Genomic DNA, 19,501 nt, shown 5'->3' on the forward strand with positions numbered 1-19,501 from the left:
CCAACGCACTTGCCTGTCTGATGCCGTGAAAGAAGCACTTCCTCTCCCATCCATTTCCGTTGTACTACCATCCATCCTTCTTTTCTTGCTCATCATCATCGTCAAGAGGGGATTCTCCAAGTCCAGGAGCCGACACAGGAAACGTCCTCCCGGGCCATGGAAGCTGCCCTTCCTCCCCCGCTGCCGCCGAGGAGATCGTCAGGAACCAGGACCTCAACTTCGCCTCCCGCCCCCAGATCGCCGGCTACCTCTGCTCCGGCATCGCCTTCTGCCCCTTCGGCCCCAACTGGAAGCAGCTGCACAAGCTCTGCTTCATGGAGCTGCTCAGCACCAGCCGCATCCGGTCCTTCGCCTCCATCAGGAAGGAGGAGACCCGCTGGCTGATGAGCGACATCTCGACGAGTTCAGGGACGACCATCAAGATGAGCGAGAAGCTCTCGACAAGCTGCACTACCTCAAGTGCGTCATCAAGGAGACACTGAGGCTGCACCCTCCGTCCCCCAGCTGCTGCGTTCCTGCAAGCAGACATGCGACGTGCTCGGGTACGAGATCAGAGCCGGCACAAAAGTCTGCATCGACGCGTGGGCGATCGGCAGAGACCCGCGGCACTGGGACGCCGCCGACAGCTTCAGGCCGGAGAGGTTCGTGAAGGGTAGCGTCGATTACAACGGTCCAACTACCAGTACTTGCCGTTTTGTCACGGACAAACTTCTCAACAAGATGTTGGATGTAATGCTTATGTGTGTCCGTGTCTTTTGGCATGTTCATGCCCTGTACAGAATGTAAAGGGGCGACCGAAGGCTTAATAGTCCCATTTTAGTTGGGTTGGTGGCCTCTTTAGGCTTGTAAATAAAGGTTGTGTCATGTGGACACGTGCGGGAGCTTTTCGATCTGTAATGGACCATTTTACCCTTTGTTGTGCCACTGTTCAGAGCTTGTAAAGTCTGTTTGTAATTTGCATTGTCTATGAAGTGTTTTTCGGACATGTTTGCTTGTGGATCCCGATTGAGGCGTTCTCTCTAACTCGTTCTCTCTTTTGGTGGTCCTAAAGGACAATGGGAGGCTTCGGGGAGGCTGACCTTTGCGGACGGACACGCAAGGGTGCCGCACGGCTTAGGCAAAACCAGCTAAGTCCGTGTCATATGGTATCAGAGCGGGACAAGCACTCATAGAAACACTTAGCATGCAAACGTGGGGGACCTAGCGGGACTGCGTTGAGGGCAGTCAGCACACGCGTGACCTTTTGGGGGATAACGGGCATGGAGATGTAGGGAAAAAGGAGTCGCTCAGAGGAGCGGGCATCTGAGATTGACATTCAGAGGAATGGCCAACCCTTCGCGCAAGAGGCACCACGAGAACAGGCAAGCTTGGAAGAATGTGGAGCGCACAAAGGTTGGGATGGCTGAGTTTGAGCTACGGCTCAACGTTGACAACTATACTTGATGGTGCTCAAGGCAAGCGAGGCGCTTGGCAAAGGATGAGACCATGCAAAGTGGAATGAGTTGCTCAGCGACCGAAAGAGTTGTGCAAAGCTCACAGAGGTGAGGGGAATTGCTAACTCGAAGAATTCAGTACTCACGCAAGGGCTTGTGTGCGAACGATGGAGTGTTCGCGGCCATCCCAAGGCGGCCGAGACTCGGCGCCATGGAGCATTGAAACTTTCTCTTCGGCATGCGAAGGATACGTCCGGAGGAGGCTGAAGTGTGCAACGAGTTCAGCATGTTGCTAGACCTTGAGGGGTGCAGTGGGGGCTGTATTGACGGGGAGTCGCAATCTAGCAAGTGTGTTTGCAGGAGGTAGAACAATGCACAGTTTGTTCAGTAGATCGTAGTAGTTCAAGGGGATGGTGGTCTCCGAAACGAAGAGAGATGTTGCTCCAATGGGACAGTTATCCAGGAGAGATAAGTTCCGGCTCTCCAGAGGGAGAATCATGTGAGACGGACTTCACATGTTGAGGAGGAGTACCTCAATAAACAACAACTCCACGAAGCTCGATGGACTGAGCAAGCGGCGAGGAGTCGTCGCATGATCTCGCTTGAGAGAATGCATTGGTGATTGCGAGATCAAGTGGGGGAGCAACACAGATGAAGGCACACTTGGAGTCGATATGAGATCGGACACAAGGGAGGGCTGACCCGTGGAATGGTGGGCACGAGGGCCACCATCGATTCAATGCGAAAACGAGGAGCGGAGCAACTGGGTGTAACTTGGCGAAGTACCCAAGCCGCATGAAGGGAGCCAGCAGAGAAGTTGGAACATGGAGCAGAGGCACAGTGCTTTCCTTAGACAGGGGTCAAGGACATGAACACTTGCAGAGGCAAGAGCAGGATCATGTTGTTCCATGGGTCCTTCATTCTGACGGAGCAGACTCATCTTGCATGGTGCCAAAGACGAAGGGAGCTTCGGGGCACATGCACCTTATCTCGGAGAAGCATTTGAGGGAGGAACTAAGGCGACTCAATTTGCGGAGGCGAAGTTGGGTTCAGAAGGCCTTAGCACGGGGCAAGAGGACGCAGTGGCGGGTACTCTTGAAGAATATGCCACAGTGTTGCCATTCGAGTTGCTATGAAGGAAGCGGTGCGCAGCGGAGATTATGCTGGTAAGGGCAGAGGCCCAGGATCCAGACAATGGTGCACCAATTGCAGTGAAGTCGGGGGACTTCGGGAGCTACTAGGCGACAGACTGTCCTAGAGCGGTGTTTCATCTAGGTGTGACCCAAGAGTGGGTGGATGAAGGTCGATTGTCAAAGGAGCGAACAAAATCGAAGGTGGAAGAGACCCTGCAATGTATTGGCAGAGGCCACACATGGAGGGTTCACAATTCGAGTTTATTCCACAAGGATCAGAATGCAATGGAGATGTCACCAGGAGGCGACATGGTGCAGCGGATCGTGGTGGAACAGTTCGTGGCAATGCGATACACACAATCTTGTCCCGTGAGGGATGAGATCATATGGAGGTATGATCGGGAGCTACTGGGAGCTCCGCTTTGGTGAACAACATGACGGCAAGAAGGGCTATGGATTCAAGGAGTGAAGGCCATGGTACCGCAGAGGCGGGTCTTCCAGGCGTGCACCGAATTTTACATCGGATGAAAACCTTGGTCATCAGCATATGGGGGCTGGGTTCCACCAAGGGAAAAGTTCGAATGCAAGTACCAGTGAGTTCCATGGGAGGAACTTGATCATGCAGAGGTATGATCGAAGCAGCTGGAGAGTTGGACTGCTCCAGAGCTCATATTCGCTTAAGGGAGCCCGACAAGTCAGAGGACAAGGTCGAGTAAGCGAACGTTGCTACCAAGAAAGCTAAGGAGAATAGAATTGGTGCAAACCCTACAACGCGATGGCAGAGGCCATACATGGGAGTTACAGTCTGTCTTTCCATCGACCAAACAGACTGCTTGGAGAACACAGAGGTGTTGAAGCAGGGGGTCGAAAGGGGCGAGGAAGCGACGACGAGTCCAGAGGGACTTAGCTACCCAAAATCAAGCATCAGTTAGAATGGAGGTGGACTCGGAGGAGTGCCACGGAGACATATCTACTGATCGCGGAGAAAAGGGATGCAGAGACGAGGCGACGAATAGTAGGGCCATGGGCATGGCAGCGCCATGGTACCACAGAGGCGGGACTTCCATGCAAGTCATTGATCCCTTGCTCTCACGGAGGGAGAGCGGTTGGTCGTGAAAGGGGCCGAGGAGGTGGAGCATGCAGAGGCAATCTCCAAGTACCGAGACAAGGCTGAAGGGCAGAGGCCAAGAAACTTCGTAAGACCGGTGTCAACAAGTTTCTCATCAAGATTGCCGTAAGTGAAGGACTTCGGGTCATGCAAGAGTGCACGACCAAGGAACGAAGCAGGCAGTACGTGGTGCTGTACCTTTGCTACTCAGTGGAGTAGGCGGCAGGGTTGATGGAGAAGACGGTACAATCCCAGAGGCGACCTCATCTATCAGAGAATTACTCCAAGTTGGGGTGAAAACTTCCCGCATTCCAGAAGTTCAATGGCATTGAGAAGGTGAATCACAGTAGCTAACTCAACGCAAGGAGTGCAAACACTTCAAGTGCTTCAGAAGTGTGAGCAAAGAGCAGGCGAAGGCCAGTAACCAGCTCGATGCATGAAGTACAACCTCGAGGAGGCAGGCGAAGTCAAGTAACCTTTGCCTTCTCAACTCTTAAGAGAATGGGCGAAACCGAGTACCCCAATTCTCTTATCTATCCAGCAGAGGAGCTCTGCACAAGTTCAAAGACCCTTCGAAGATAATGGAAGACAATAGTTGTCAAATCCTCACCAACGGTGATCAGTGCTACTGAGAGTAGATTGTCCGCTTCATTTCCCAACGAAATGCCAATCGAAAGCGGAAGTGATGCGAACCTACTTGGATGTGACAACTAATTGAAAGAAGAGTCAATGAGCAGATTTTGTGGAGGAAGGACCCAAAACTTCAGAAGTTTGCGAGGTGATGCTCGTTAAAGCTCCAACAAGCATCCACCCAGTTCAAGCAGCATATGGAAATTTTGAGAAACTGGCACAGTAAGAATGGTCTTTTCCTTCATTTGGTGGATCCGTAGGAATTAACGAGGATCAACACAACTCAGCCAACCCCACACCAGAGTCAGAGTCATTGGCGAGTTGAAGCAGCATGGCGGATCAAAGTTCGACTACTCAAAAACAGCAGCGGAGAGCAGCTGGGAGCCAGGAGGCGCATTGCAGCTGGAGCAGAAGATTGAAGACTCAGCAAAGGCGAAGAGTTGCAGTGTTCACAAAGGCTTCGACGAGGACGTCGAAGGGATAAGTGGGGGAGAATGTCACGGACAAACTTCTCAACAAGATGTTGGATGTAATGCTTATGTGTGTCCGTGTCTTTAGGCATGTTCATGCCCTGTACAGAATGTAAAGGGGCGGCCGAATGCTTAATAGTCCCATTTTAGTTGGGTTGGTGGCCTCTTTAGGCTTGTAAATAAAGGTTGTGTCATGTGGACACGTGCGGGAGCTTTTCGATCTGTAATGGACCATTTTACCCTTTGTTGTGCCACTGTTCAGAGCTTGTAAAGTCTGTTTGTAATTTGCATTGTCTATGAAGTGTTTTTCGGACATGTTTGCTTGTGGATCCCGATTGAGGCGTTCTCTCTAACTCGTTCTCTCTTTTGGTGGTCCTAAGGGACCTTGGGAGGCTTCGGGGAGGCTGACCTTTGCGGACGGACACGCAAGGGTGCCGCACGGCTTAGGCAAAACCAGCTAAGTCCGTGTCAGTTTGGTGGCGGGCGAAGGATGTGTCCCGGGGCGACGTTCGTGATGGCGACGATGAAGCTCACCCTGAACTAAAAGATTTATTTTGAACTCCTTTATTTTATTAGTGCATTCGTGAGTAATTTTGGGTGTGCGTCAAATATCGAAAGTCATTTTGCAAATAGATACTCGATTGAACTCATTTTTATCTAAAGTATAAAATAAGACATTCATAGCCTTGACATTTAAAGAGAAAGTCTTCTTCTTCGACTCATTCTAGTCATTCATCGGAAGAGAAGACTTTTGAAAATCGTTTTTCACAATATTCTATAACTCAAAATCTACAGAAATTAAAAAAATCCTCATCCTAGTTTTCCAATAGATATAATTTGTCCCATTGAACATGGGTGGACGTGTGATTGAGTAACTATCTAGGTTGTCGGCAAATGCTATCTCTCTTGGGTTTTAAACCAAAATGAGAGTTACCTTGCTTTGATACAAATTGTTAGGACCAAGTCATCACTAAGAGGGGGGCGATGAATTAGTGCAACGATAAATTCATCGATTTTGGAAAATATTCGTTTGTTAAAACTGATCTCTAAAAAGAGTGTTTAAACATGACTTAGAGTAAATGAACTAAGCAATTAACTTAAAGAGTAATGACAATGATAATAAAAGTAAAATAGAAATAAGCATACCAGATTTATAGCGGTTCGGTTGTCGCTATATCCACTCTCGATTCCTCCTTTTTGAGGCCACCGACGTCCACTAGCGATCTTCCTTCAATAGACGAAGGCCAACCACCTATTTACAACTCTTATTTCCTTTTTATGAGTTTAGGAGACAACTCTTACAAGCCTCATATCTCTCTTGAATGATCACAATACTAGAAAAAGAGGAGGACTCTTTGCACTTTTACAACACTTTCACACTCCAAGATTTCAATATTTTGTTCACACTTTCGTGCCCTTTCATGCAGAAAAGGGTGGGGTATTTATAGGCCCCAATGACTTTAAAATTGGAGCCAAAAAGTGTCATCCCGGATTTCTCGGGTACTAACGGTACCACTGCTCAGTCTGGGTGGTACCATCGCCTGACAGAGCTTGGAGACCGAGCTCTAATGGTACCACTGCCTGGTAGCATTAACTGCCGGCAGTATCACTGCCCAGTCTGGGTGGTACCACTGCCCAGACCACCTGGGAGACTGAGTCCCAAGCGGTGCTACCACCGACCGTGACTTCAGGTGCTGAATGGGCTATTCAATCGGCCCAATTCAGCCTTGTTAAGGGCCCAGTTGGTCCCTAACTGAGTTAGTGGGATTACCTCTCAATTCTAACTTAACTTATAGTCTAACTACGATAATTAAGATATTTAACTAAATAATGTCTGGTATGTCAATTGTTCTCTCAGGGAACTTCCAACAAACTTCTCGGCGAACTTCCGACGAACTCTCGGTGAGCTTTTGGCAAACTTCCGGCACATTATCCGAATCTTCGACGTATCATCTGATCTTTGACTCTGACACAATATCTTCTTTATGCCTTATCACTATCGTAGTTAATCCTACACACTTATCTCAATATATAGATTAGATCAAATAATTTATCAATTGATTTCATCATCAAAATCCGAGATTCAACATATGAGTCGAGTGAATTACTATGGAGATAATAATCTATTGAGCCAGAAGGAGTTCTGATAGATATAACTCACAACCAGTTTGATATTGAGCCTAGAGGGTCACACACATATGGTAGTTGTTGCGATGAGTAGAGCTTCAAATATGAGATATCCGTTGGAGCCCCTATTTTATTGAATATCTAATAAGCCCCTGAATTATTTGATTATACAGATGAGATCCAATAAGAGTCAATGAGAATTATTGCATATAGATCCAATAATCTAAGAAGCATGGGTAGTTGGATTGAGATCAAATACCCAATAAAGTAGGATCTATTATGGTTAAATCGATAGGAGGACTCTATAAATAGGAGAGAACCAAAGGGTCATATGCTAGGCTTCTTAGTTGCCACCTCCTATTCTCCTCTTTTATTCTCCCCCTTAGATAGTAGGTATGAAGATTTGGGTAGCACTTTGAGGAGCGTCTTTGTAGCCCATACCGTGTGGATCACCGCTAGAGAGGATGATAGTTGACCTCCTTCATCCTCCCCCACAAATCTAAGAATTCAATGATATACGATCTCACTAGATAACATAACTATCTCACATGTGGTTTTTAGTTTTATAATTTTTACATATCAATCTTCATTCGACGACGAACATGTTTTGAGAAATCTGGGGTTTTTGTTTTCTATTTTTTCGTTGCGTATGTGATGTGGCCCCTAGATTTTTGTACTCTAACCTATCTCCTTGCATCCTATGCTCTGTCGTGAGGTAAACTATATAAGTACGCTCTAATGCATATATTTGTTTGAAAGTATGAACTTTGGATGCGATCCTTAACAAATCCTTTGATGTAAACATAATTATCAAGTTCTCATGACATACATTACACTTCGGCATGAGGTCAACTCATAACACAAATGAAGCAGATGATATAGTCAATATTTTTCGACCAATCAAAACTCGATAAATGAAGCAGATGATATAGTCAATATTTTTCGACCAATCAAAACTCGATAAGTGGAGCCTAGTCAACCATATTTATCATGTCATCATGAATTAGAAGAGAGAATATACTTTATATTATTCTTTATTCTTAAAATGTTCCTCTCTAATATGAGTTTCTCAAAACCTTCACATAGGACCTCGAATGAACTGAAGTATTAAAGTGTCATAACACCGATGTTAGTTTTATACATGATACATGTGACACGAGGGACTATGTAAAACTTTTTAATAATGGGTTAAGTCAACTCAACTACACCACATGGATAGGTGGTCGATTCTGGCACTAACAATGTCTAAAAAGAGAAGTGACTCATAAGAAAAAGATGAACAGGCCTTTTCCATGATTGGATATGTTGAAAAGTCGATATGCACAACCTCACCACTAATATCCATGGCTAGTCAAATTACAAATGAACGACTTTAGTATTGTACCAAAGGACACCCTCATTAGTGTGACTCATACTTTTGTCAAATTAAATAATCAGCTATTAAGAAAGATGACACCCATAAAAAAAAACTTGTTTATGTTTGACGATATAAAAAAGGACTAATCAATATAACAAAACCAACAGCTGTACGAGGAACAAGGGCTACACAGTACTAATCCAACCTCAAAAGTAACGTAGTATAGGACTAAGAATATAACAGAATATAATTATTCATGATCATAATGTTAACATAAAATCTATAACATGTTATATTAAATATAAAAATAATCTTTTATATCAGAATTGAAATCAAATAATTAGATCTGATTTTATGATGTGTACCTTTTGAAGTCATTTGAAAAAGAGATCTCTATTTTGATATGCAAATGTACCGTCTTTAGATCCAAGATTGCTATCAATCTATAAGAAAACTAGATCTTCTCCTCTTTTCTTATCCTTTCACAGAACAACTTAGATTGATGGTTAGGGAAAAGAGTTGAGAGAGAGACCGTAATTCCTCAATAGAATTCTCTATGAGATGCATAACATCTATTGTACAATACTTAAAGGTCCTGTATATCTATCGACGAGAGTAAAGGGTCTAGGATAAGTAATTAGGAGAGTTCCTCCAATCAAGGGCATCTCCTAAAGAATTCTACTTTAAGTGGACTTCTTTTCTATCGACCAATATATGTCATTAGAATCCAATTAGTTATATTATTTATATCTTATCTAATTATAAAGGGCCACAAAATCTAATATTCTTCCACTTGACCCATTAATTGATAAGATATAAAAAGATATTCAAAATCAAAATAAATAAAATAAAATTTGTTTAAAAATAAATTTACCTAATTGGATTCTAAAAAATTTCGAAAAGCATTTTATACTGGCCATGAATTTTAAAACAAGCCAATAAGTCCAATAAACACAATAATACTATATTAAGTCCAACTATCAATGCGAGTCAAAGCAGTTGTATATCATCAATATCATACTTCCTTCTATGTACTACAACATTGTTAGTTTTTTCATAATATAGTCCATAATGACCCTTGTAATTTGTCTTGTCAAGATAATCCTATTATTATATTTAACTATAATATGCATAAATATAAATATAAATAGGATAGCAGAAATAAATAACTTTAATTAAGCAAGAAAATTATCAATAATAGTATCCACCTAAACATGCATCACCGTATCTTTTAGGACTTGTTCACAAGCTCCATTCTAAGAATATATTCTTTAAGTATTTTACACTGTAAAGCTTTTATTAATGGATCAACAATCATCATAGTGGTATTTAGGTTCTTAATTGACACTTGTTGTTTCTGAACTCTTTCTCTAACCACCAAGTACTTTATCTTGATGTGCTTAGAACTACTAGAGCACTTGTCATTCTTAGAGAAAAAAATTGTTGCGGGGTTATCATAAAATATCTTTAGCGGCCTAATAATTGAGTCGATCATACCAAATCCTGAGATGAAATTTTGCAGTCATAAAGCTTAATTTGTGACCTCAAAGCATGCCATAAATTCAGCTTCCATTGTTGATGATGCAATAAGCGATTGTTTTACACTTTTTCAAGAAATTACCCCACCAACTAACATAAATACAAATCCTGAAGTGGACTTCCTACTGTCGAGGCAATTTGCAAAATCAACATATGAATATCTTGTCATTTCAAGCTCATCTGATCTCTTGTATATGAGCGTATAATCTTTCATCCCCTATGGATATCTCATTACTTTCTTTGCAGCTTTCTAATGTTCTATTCCTGGGTTGTATTGGTATCTTCCTACCATTGCAACTGCCAAACTGATATCTAGTCTTGTATATGTTTGAGCATATAATAGACTTCCAATTACGCACCCATAAGGAATATTCTTCATTTAATTTTTTTCTAAGTTATTTTTCGGACATTGGTTTTGGCTGAATTTTTCACCTCTAGTAATAGGTATATCATTGGCTGAGCAAAGCTACATATTAAATCTCTCTAAGATACGATTAATATATCCTTTCTGAGATAATTCTAATAATCCTTGAGATCTATCCTTGAATATCTCAATGCCAATAACATAGGTTGCCTCATTCATATCAATCATCTTAAAGTTCTTATTGAGAAATATCTTTGTTTCATGCAATAAACCAAGATCACTACTAGCAAATAAAATATCATCAATATATAAGACTAATATAATAAACTTGTTCCCACTTACCTTCAGATATATACAATGATCAACAGTTTTTTCTTAAATCCGAAAGAAGTAATGGTATTATGAAACTTTATATACCATTATCTATAAGCTTATTTAAGGCCATAAATAAATTTCTTAAGTTTACAAGCCCAATTTTCGTTTTCCTTTTCTATGAATCCTTCAGGTTATTCTATATAGATTTCCTCATCCATATCTCCATTTAGAAATATTGTTTTCACATCCATCTGATATAACTCAAGATCATAATGAGCTACTAATGCCATGATGATTCTCAACAAGTCCTTTCTAAAAATTAAAGAAAAAATCTCATTATAGTCGATGTTTTCTTTCTAAGAAAAACCTTTTGTCACAAGTCCGACTTTATATCGTTTGATATTGCCCATTAAGTCACGTTTTATCTTAAAGACTCATTTACAACTGACTCTTTTATAATTATTGGGCAATTCAACGAGTTTCCCAAACCATTCTGACCATTGATTTTAACTCTTCTTTCATTGCATCATACCATTTTTCAAAATCGTTACTTTCTATGGCTTGTGAAAATGATAAGGGGTCTTTTTTTATTCCTATATCATAATTCAATTCTTGTAGATATACCACATAATCATCGGAAATTGCATGTTTCCTTTTCCTTTGAGATCTTCTCAAAGCTACCAATTGTGATTGTTCTATAAGATCATCAGCGGTGACATCAACATCATGCGAGAGTTCTTCGATGTTATTTTGTTGTTCACTCTCGTCAATGCTCTCATTAATTTGAGGAATAACAATTTCTCGAATAGGAGATGATATGGAAGAATTAACCTGAATCTCCTCAATATCAAAATTGATCATTCGAGATTTTTTACTCCCACTTATTTTGTTATTTTCTAGGAATCTTGCATTACCATATTCTACTATCCTCGTGCTATGATTAGGGCAATAAAATATGTATCCCTTGGATTTGTTTGGATAACTAATAAAATATCCAAAAATAGTTCTTAGATCCAATTTCTTTTCATGTAGATTGAATACTCTTATCTCTATAGGACACCCTCATATATGTAAATGTCTCAAATTAAACTTTCCACCAATCCACAACTTAATTGGAGTTGATGGAACTAACTTACTATGAACCATATTCAAGATATACATAGCTGTCCTAAGAGCTTTACCCCACATTGACTCAGGTACGGAGAAAAAACTCATCGTACTCCTAACTATATCCATAAGAGTATGATTTCACCTTTTAATAACACCGTTCTACTGTGGCACACCTAGTAATGTATATTGAGCACAAATACCCCGTTGTTCTAGGAATCTAACTAAAGGACCAATATTCTGATCCGATTCATCATATTTGTTATAAAATTCACCACCCCTATTAGATCTGACAATTATAACTTTTCTATCTAATTGTCTCTCGACCTTATTTATGTATACTTCAAAAGTGTCAACGGCCTGAGACTTTTCATGTATTAGATAAATATAGCCATATCTTGACAGACCATCTATAAATATGATGAAATACATTTCTCCACTAAAACAAGAAATATGGAGTGGCCCGCAAATATCAGTATGAATAATCTCAATGAGTTCTTTACTTCTTGTGGCATTTTTCTTTACATGTTTAGTTTGCTTTCTCTTAATGCAATCTATACAAACATCAAAATTAGTGAAGTCTAAATGTTATAAAATATTATCCTTCACTAATATTTCAATTTTTTCCTTAGATATATGTCTCAATCGTCTATGTCACAATATAGAAGATTTTTCATTATTGAAACTACATTTTAATCCAACACTTGATTATAGGGTCAATAATATCTTTGCAAACTCAAGATTCAAATTAATTATGTATAAATCATCACACAGAATTGCAAAACTAACTTTTATTGAATCATAAAATATATTAAGTTTACCATTATCAAATGAAAGATAATATCCTAACTCATCAATGCTAGATAGAGAGATTAAATTTCTAGAAATAGTAGGAACATAACATGTTGTCACAGACAAACTTCTAAACAAGATGTTTGATGTAATGCTTATGTATGTCCGTGTCTTTTGGCATGTTCATGCCTTGTACAGCATGTAAAAGGGCGGCCGAAGGCTTAATAGTCCCATTTTAGTTGGGTTGGTGGCCTCTTTAGGCTTGTAAATAAAGGTTGTGTCATGTGGACACGTGCGAGAGATTTTTGGTCTATAATGGACCATTTTACCCTTTGTTGTGCAACTGTTCAGAGCTTGTAAAGTCTGTTTATAAATTGCATTGTCTATGAAGTATTTTTCAGAGATGTTTGCTGGTGGAACCCGATTGAGGCGTTCTCTCTAATCCGTTCTCTCTTTTGTTGGTCCTAAGGGACAATGGGAGGCTTCGGGGAGACTGACCTTTGCGGACGGACACGTAAGGGTGCCGCACGACTTAGGCAAAACCAGCTAAGTCCATGACAGATGGTATCAGAGCGGGACAAGCACTCATAGAAACACTTAGCATGCAAATGTGGGGGACCTAGCGGGGCTGCGTTGAGGGCAGTCAGCACATGCGTGACCGTTTGGGGGAAAACGAGCATGGAGATGTAGGGAAAAGGAGTCGCTCGGAGGAGCGGGCATCTGACATTGGCATTCAGAGGAATGGCCAACCCTTCGCGCAAGAGGCACCACGAGAACGAGCAAGCTTGGAAGAATGTGGAGCGCACAAAGGTTGGGATGGTTGAGTTTGAGCTACGGCTCAACGTTGACAACTATACTTGATGGTGCTCAAGGCAAGCGAGGCGCTTGGTAAAGGATGAGACCATGCAAGGTGGAATGAGTTGCTCAGTGATCGAAAGAGTTGTGCAAAGCTCATAGAGGTAAGGGGAATTGCTAACTCAAAGAATTCGATACTCATACATGGGCTTGTATGTGGACGATGGAATGTTCACGGCCATCCCAAGGCGACCGAAACTCGACGCCATAGAGCATTGAAACTTTCTCTTCGGCATGTGAAGGATACGTCCGTAGGAGGCTGAAGTGTGCAACGATTTCAGCATGTTGCTAGGCCTTGAGGGGTGCAGCGGGGGTTGTATTGATGTGGAGTCACAATCTAGCAAGTGCATTTGCAGGAGGCAGAACAATGCACAGTTTGTTTAGCATATCAGAGTAGTCCAAGGGGATGGTGGTCTCCGAAACGAAGAGAGATGTTGCTCCAATGAGACAATTATCCAGGAGGGATAAGTCCCGGCTCTCTAGAGGGAGAATCATGTGGGACAGAACTCACATGTTGAGGAGGAGTACCTCGACAAACAACAACTCCACGAAGCTCAATGGACTGAGCAAGTGGCGAGGAGTTGTCGCATGATCTCGCTCGAGAGAATGCATTGGTGGATGCATTGCGAGATCAAGTGGGGGAGCGACCCAAAGCAACCCAAATGAAGGCACACTTGGAGTCGATTTGGAGATCGGACTCAAGGGAGGGCTAGCCTGTGGAATGGTGGGCGTGAGGGCCACCATTGACTCAATGCAAAAACGAGGAGCGGAGTAACTTGGGTGTAACTTGGCGAAGTACCCAAGCCGCATGAAGGGAGCCAGCATAGAAGTTGGAACATGGAGCAGAGGCACACTGCTTTCCTTAGATAGAGGTCAAGGACATGAACTCTTGCATAGGCAAGAGTAGGATCATGTTGGTCTATGGGTCCTTCATTCTGACGGAGCGGACTCATCTTGCATGGTGCCGAAGACGAAGGGAGCTTCTGGGCACATGCACCTTATCTCGGAGAAGCATTTGATGGAGGAACTAAGGCGACTCAATTTACGGAGGCGAAATTGGGTTCAGAAGGCCTTAGCACGGGGCAAGAGGACTCAAAGGTGGGTACTCTTGAAGAATATGCCACAGTGTTGCCATTCAAGTTGCCATGAAGGAAGCGGTGCGCAGCGGAGATTGTGCTGGTAGGGGCAGAGGCCTAGGATCCAGACAATGGTGCACCAATTGCAGCGAAGTCGGGGGACATCGAGAGCTACTAGGCTTCGGGGAGGCTGACCTTTGCGGACGGACACGCAAGGGTGCCGCACGACTTAGGCAAAACCAGCTTAGTCCGTGACAATGTGTTAATAAGATCTATCAGATGACCCGTCTTTGAGCGTAGATGATAAGTCCCCAATGATATCACTTTCGCTTTGAAACGATTTCCTATAATGATGAATCTCTCATGTTCTTTTGGTTTTTGGATTGAAAGAAATCCCTATATATTATTGGTAACATGAAGCACCATAATCAATCCACCACGTATTAGAATGAACTTTTATAATGTTTGATTCGAAACATACAAAGGTTGAGTTAATATCTTTCTTTTCAAACCCAGTCTTGCGTTTAATACAGTCCTTCTTCACACGTCCTTTCTTGCCTAAAAAAAAGTACTTTATTATAAAAGCTTTCTTTTCATTTGTTTGTTTAACATTTCCAGACCCGATAAATTTCTTTGATGGATGATACTTCAATTTTCTTTTCTTATTATCAGCTCCTTAAGTAGCAATCATGATATTATATGAATTTTCTTGCTTTAAGCTTAATTCTTCCTGAACACATATGCTAGTTAACTCATTCAAGTCTCACTTATACTTATTTGTATTATAGTGAATCTTGAATGGACCAAACTGAGAAGAAAGAAAATTGAGAATGAACTGTACAAGAAAAGACTCATCAACATTCATACCTAATGCTTTTAAGTTTTGTAGCTTTATCAGCCATATTGAGGATGTAATCTTGAATTCCTCGAGTGCCATCATACTAAGTCGTAGTTAGTTCTTTCATTAATGTGCTAACCAATAACTTATCATCAGATTTAAATCTGTCTTCAATAACCTTTAAATATTCTTGTGTGCTAGTTACAATCGGTAATGAAGTCTTTATATTATTTGCAATTGTCATTCTTATGAACATTAAGCTAAGTTTATCAGATCTTTCCTAAGCCTTCATTTCATTAACTTATTCCATAGTACTTTTATCAATCAAGTCTGTAGGCTTTTCAACAAGCAATGCTAAATCAATATCTAATACGCCTAGTATGAATTGCACATTTTCGAACCATTCTGAATAATTCGATCCAGAGAATACAAGGACAATAGAAGCATAAGAATGTATGGATGGAAGTACCACTGTAAAAATATAAAATAACATTAACACTTTGAGTTTTTTTAAAATTGATAAACTATTGATATCATCTATATTACACCTTTGGGTGAAATATTGACATATCTAGTGTTTACTCAAGATCTTTTATGGAGGACTGATACTATCTTTGTAGAATAGCATTGTTAGCTTTAGGTATACAACCCTAAATTGCAAGGATATCTAAAATAGTATCATCCTATCTCATCACATAATTATTTGAAAAAGATTCTCCTTTAGGATTATCTAAATCTTCTAATTATATGTGACATTATGAATATTATTTTTTTGATATCATTTATGACTAATTCCTTAATATTATTTTATAAGTTATTAGTCTTAGTCATTTTGATGGCTACAAGACCAATACAATAATATAAAATATAATTTAAAATATTCTATAAAAGATAAAATTTTTATTATAATTTACATCACAAAACTCTATCATCCCAACCCATTTTGGTAGCTATAAGTCAGATAAAACTTAGGAGATGAGTTACAAATAATATTCATCAAATTTTTTAAATTTAATTTATGCTAAGCAGTTCAATAATAGAATAACAACCATAATAATTATTGAATATGAATCAATAAAAGAAAAAAACTCACATGATAATCATGATAACATATAAATTATGTCTTCATATGAAATTTCATATGAACATTATTTTAATATTTCAAATATATACATATGAATAACCAAATGAATATCCAAGAACAATAATTGGATTTTATTTACCACATGTAAAAATATAATCAATAATTCATATGAGAAAACTATAAAAGTAAATCATAATTTATATTTTTAATTAAATCTAATCAAATAATTAAAATATAATCATGATTAAATTTAATCATAATTATAATAAATTATATTTATTAATTTTATAATTGAGAATATAAATTAAATTCTCAATTTTATAAGGGTAAAACTATAAATATGTTGACAGGATATATATTGAAATTATGAACTTTATAAAGGGCAGAACTATAATTTGATAAAACCCTAGCCTCGAGGGTAAAACCATAAATATGTCAAAAACCCTACTGCCTGCGTCGTTGCAACCTGCGTGTCCGATGCTGCCTCTGCTTGCATGCGGGTGCTGTCGCCGCGATGCTGCCTCTGCCCGCGTGCGACCGTTGTCGCGGTTCCTGCCCGCGCATGGTTGCCGCCTTAGCGCGGCCTACCCATGTGCGACTATCGTCGGTGCGTAGCTCCTACCCACGCGCGGCTGCCACTAGTGCGCAGTTCCAGCCCACGTGCGACCGTCGCCTGGGTGCGGCCTATGCCCGCATGCGGTTGCTGCTTGGGCACGGCCTACCCACGCACAGTCGCCGCATGGATGCGAGTTCTGCCCGCGTGCAATCGTCGCATGGGCATTGTGATGCTCGCGTACGACTATCGCCTGCTATGTTGCAGCGCGCACGTTGCCTAGTGCAGCCTCTGCCGCCAGCAGATTCGTTGGTTGTACGCAACAAGGTCGGCGACGACTATTGTTGCTTCACGATCATTGGAGAATAGGGATCATTCATACATCGTAAACAAAAATAATAGATCTAATATATTTAATCTCAAGAACATAGGCTCTTATACTAATTATTAGCATAAAATTTATAATATGCTATATTAAATATAGAAACAATCTTTTATGCCAGGATTGAAATCAAATAATTAGATCTGGTTTTATGATGCATACCTTTTGATGTCATCTAAAATTAAAATCTCTATATTGATATGCAAAGGCACCGTCTTTAGATCCAAGATCGCTGTCAATCTGCAAGAGAACTAGATCTTCTCTTCCTATCCTTTCTATTGACGAGAGCAGGGGGTCTAGAATAAATAATTATAAGAGTTCCTCCCATCAAGGGCATCTCCTAAGGAATCATATTTTAAATAGATTTTTTTTTATTAACTAACATATATCATTAGAATCTAATTAATTATATTATATATATCTTATCAAATTATAAATGATCAGAAAATGTAACACATTAAACAGGCTGCAAACGTACGAGAGAGAATCAGAATGCGAACGCATTGTGGAAGTAGAGAAATTATTATAGGATTTATATATGTTAAATTTAAAACGTCAGGACCGCATAGCGCAGTGGATTAGCGCGTCTGACTTCGGATCAGAAGGTCGTGGGTTCGACTCCCACTGTGGTCGTTTTTTTTTTTTTTTCTTGTGTCCTGTAAAAAAAAGAGATATAGAAAATCTTAAAAAATGTCTGTTTATCTTTTTAGTGTCCTTAAAAAAATATAGAAATATGGAAAATCTAATAAAATACACGGATGAGGGAGGATAGGCCCAACGGAAATGAAATGAGACATTAGATGAGTGGATTAGTGCATAGCGCAGGACCGCATAGCGCAGTGGATTAGCGCGTCTGACTTCGGATCAGATGGTCGTGGGTTCGACTCCCACTGTGGTCGTTTTTTTTTTTTTTTCTTGTGTCCTGTAAAAAAAAGAGATATAGAAAATCTTAAAAAATGTTTGTTTATCTTTTTAGTGTCCTTAAAAAAATATAGAAATATGGAAAATCTAATAAAATACATGGATGAGGGAGGATAGGCCAACGGAAAACAAGTGAGACTTTGGACGATCGGTGACGAGTGTGTGACGAGCTCAGGGATCACATCTCTCTCTCTCTCTCATCAACTGTAAGCAAATATGCATACACGCAGAAGTGAGGACACATTTAATGCTTGTGAGCACTTAGAGATCTGAGAACAGCTTTCCAACGCACTTGCCTGTCTGATGCCGTGAAAGAAGCACTTCCTCTCCCATCCATTTCCGTTGTACTACCATCCATCCTTCTTTTCTTGCTCATCATCATCGTCAAGAGGGGATTCTCCAAGTCCAGGAGCCGACACAGGAAACGTCCTCCCGGGCCATGGAAGCTGCCCTTCCTCCCCCGCTGCCGCCGAGGAGATCGTCAGGAACCAGGACCTCAACTTCGCCTCCCGCCCCCAGATCGCCGGCTACCTCTGCTCCGGCATCGCCTTCTGCCCCTTCGGCCCCAACTGGAAGCAGCTGCACAAGCTCTGCTTCATGGACCTGCTCAGCACCAGCCGCATCCGGACCTTCGCCTCCATCAGGAAGGAGGAGACCCGCCAGCTGATGAGCGACATCTCGACGAGTTCAGGGACGACCATCAAGATGAGCGAGAAGCTCTCCACGCTGACGAACAAGATTGTGTCCCGGGCGGCGTTCGGCCGGGGGAACGGGCACCCGGAGCCAATCCTCGCGACCATTAGGGAGGCGCTCGACCTGGTGTTGGGTTCTACTTCGCCTACGTGTTCCCGTCGCTAAGTTTCCTGGACTACCTGACCGGCGCCAACTTCAAGCTGAGGAAGCTTCACCGACAGTTCGACGCGGTTTTGAGCGCCATAATCGAGGAGCACGAGGCCAACGGCAGAGACTCCAACGAGGTCGAGCACATAGTCGACGTGCTACTGAGGGTCAAAGACGACCCTGAGCTGGAAATCCCAATGATCATGGACAACGTGATGGCTGTGATCCCGGTGAGTGATATATCCCAAGCACATTGAAGGCACGACTGCTTCCTCCTCCTCCTCCACCTCCTCCTACTTGTGATCATGTGCAGGACCTATTAGTCGGAGGAACTGAGACCTCGTCGGACGTCCTCGTATGGGTCATGTCGGAGCTGACGAGAAACACAGAGGCGATGGAGAGAGCATAGAGAGAAGTGAGACAAGTTCTCCAAGGAAAGAACGGGGTCGAGGACAGCGACATCGACAAGCTGCACTACCTCAAGTGCGTCATCAAGGAGACACTGAGGCTGCACCCTCCGTCCCCCCTGCTGCTGCATTCCTGAAAGCAGACATGCGACGTGCTCGGGTACGATATC

The 19,501-nt window shown here is 41.7% G+C and overlaps 2 non-coding genes across 2 annotated transcripts; both read left to right on the plus strand.

Annotated features, from left to right (window-relative positions):
- The first annotated feature begins 17,722 nt into the window (after positions 1-17,722).
- Positions 17,723-17,796, plus strand: TRNAR-UCG (transfer RNA arginine (anticodon UCG)). Its single transcript has one exon. It is a non-coding gene; the product is annotated as a tRNA-Arg (tRNA).
- A 192-nt stretch (positions 17,797-17,988) lies between these two features.
- Positions 17,989-18,062, plus strand: TRNAR-UCG (transfer RNA arginine (anticodon UCG)). The gene has a single exon. It is a non-coding gene; the product is annotated as a tRNA-Arg (tRNA).
- Positions 18,063-19,501: the final 1,439 nt, after the last annotated feature.

Source organism: Musa acuminata, chromosome BXJ3-11 (genome assembly GCF_036884655.1).
Source record: "Musa acuminata AAA Group cultivar baxijiao chromosome BXJ3-11, Cavendish_Baxijiao_AAA, whole genome shotgun sequence".
NCBI lineage: Eukaryota > Viridiplantae > Streptophyta > Magnoliopsida > Zingiberales > Musaceae > Musa > Musa acuminata.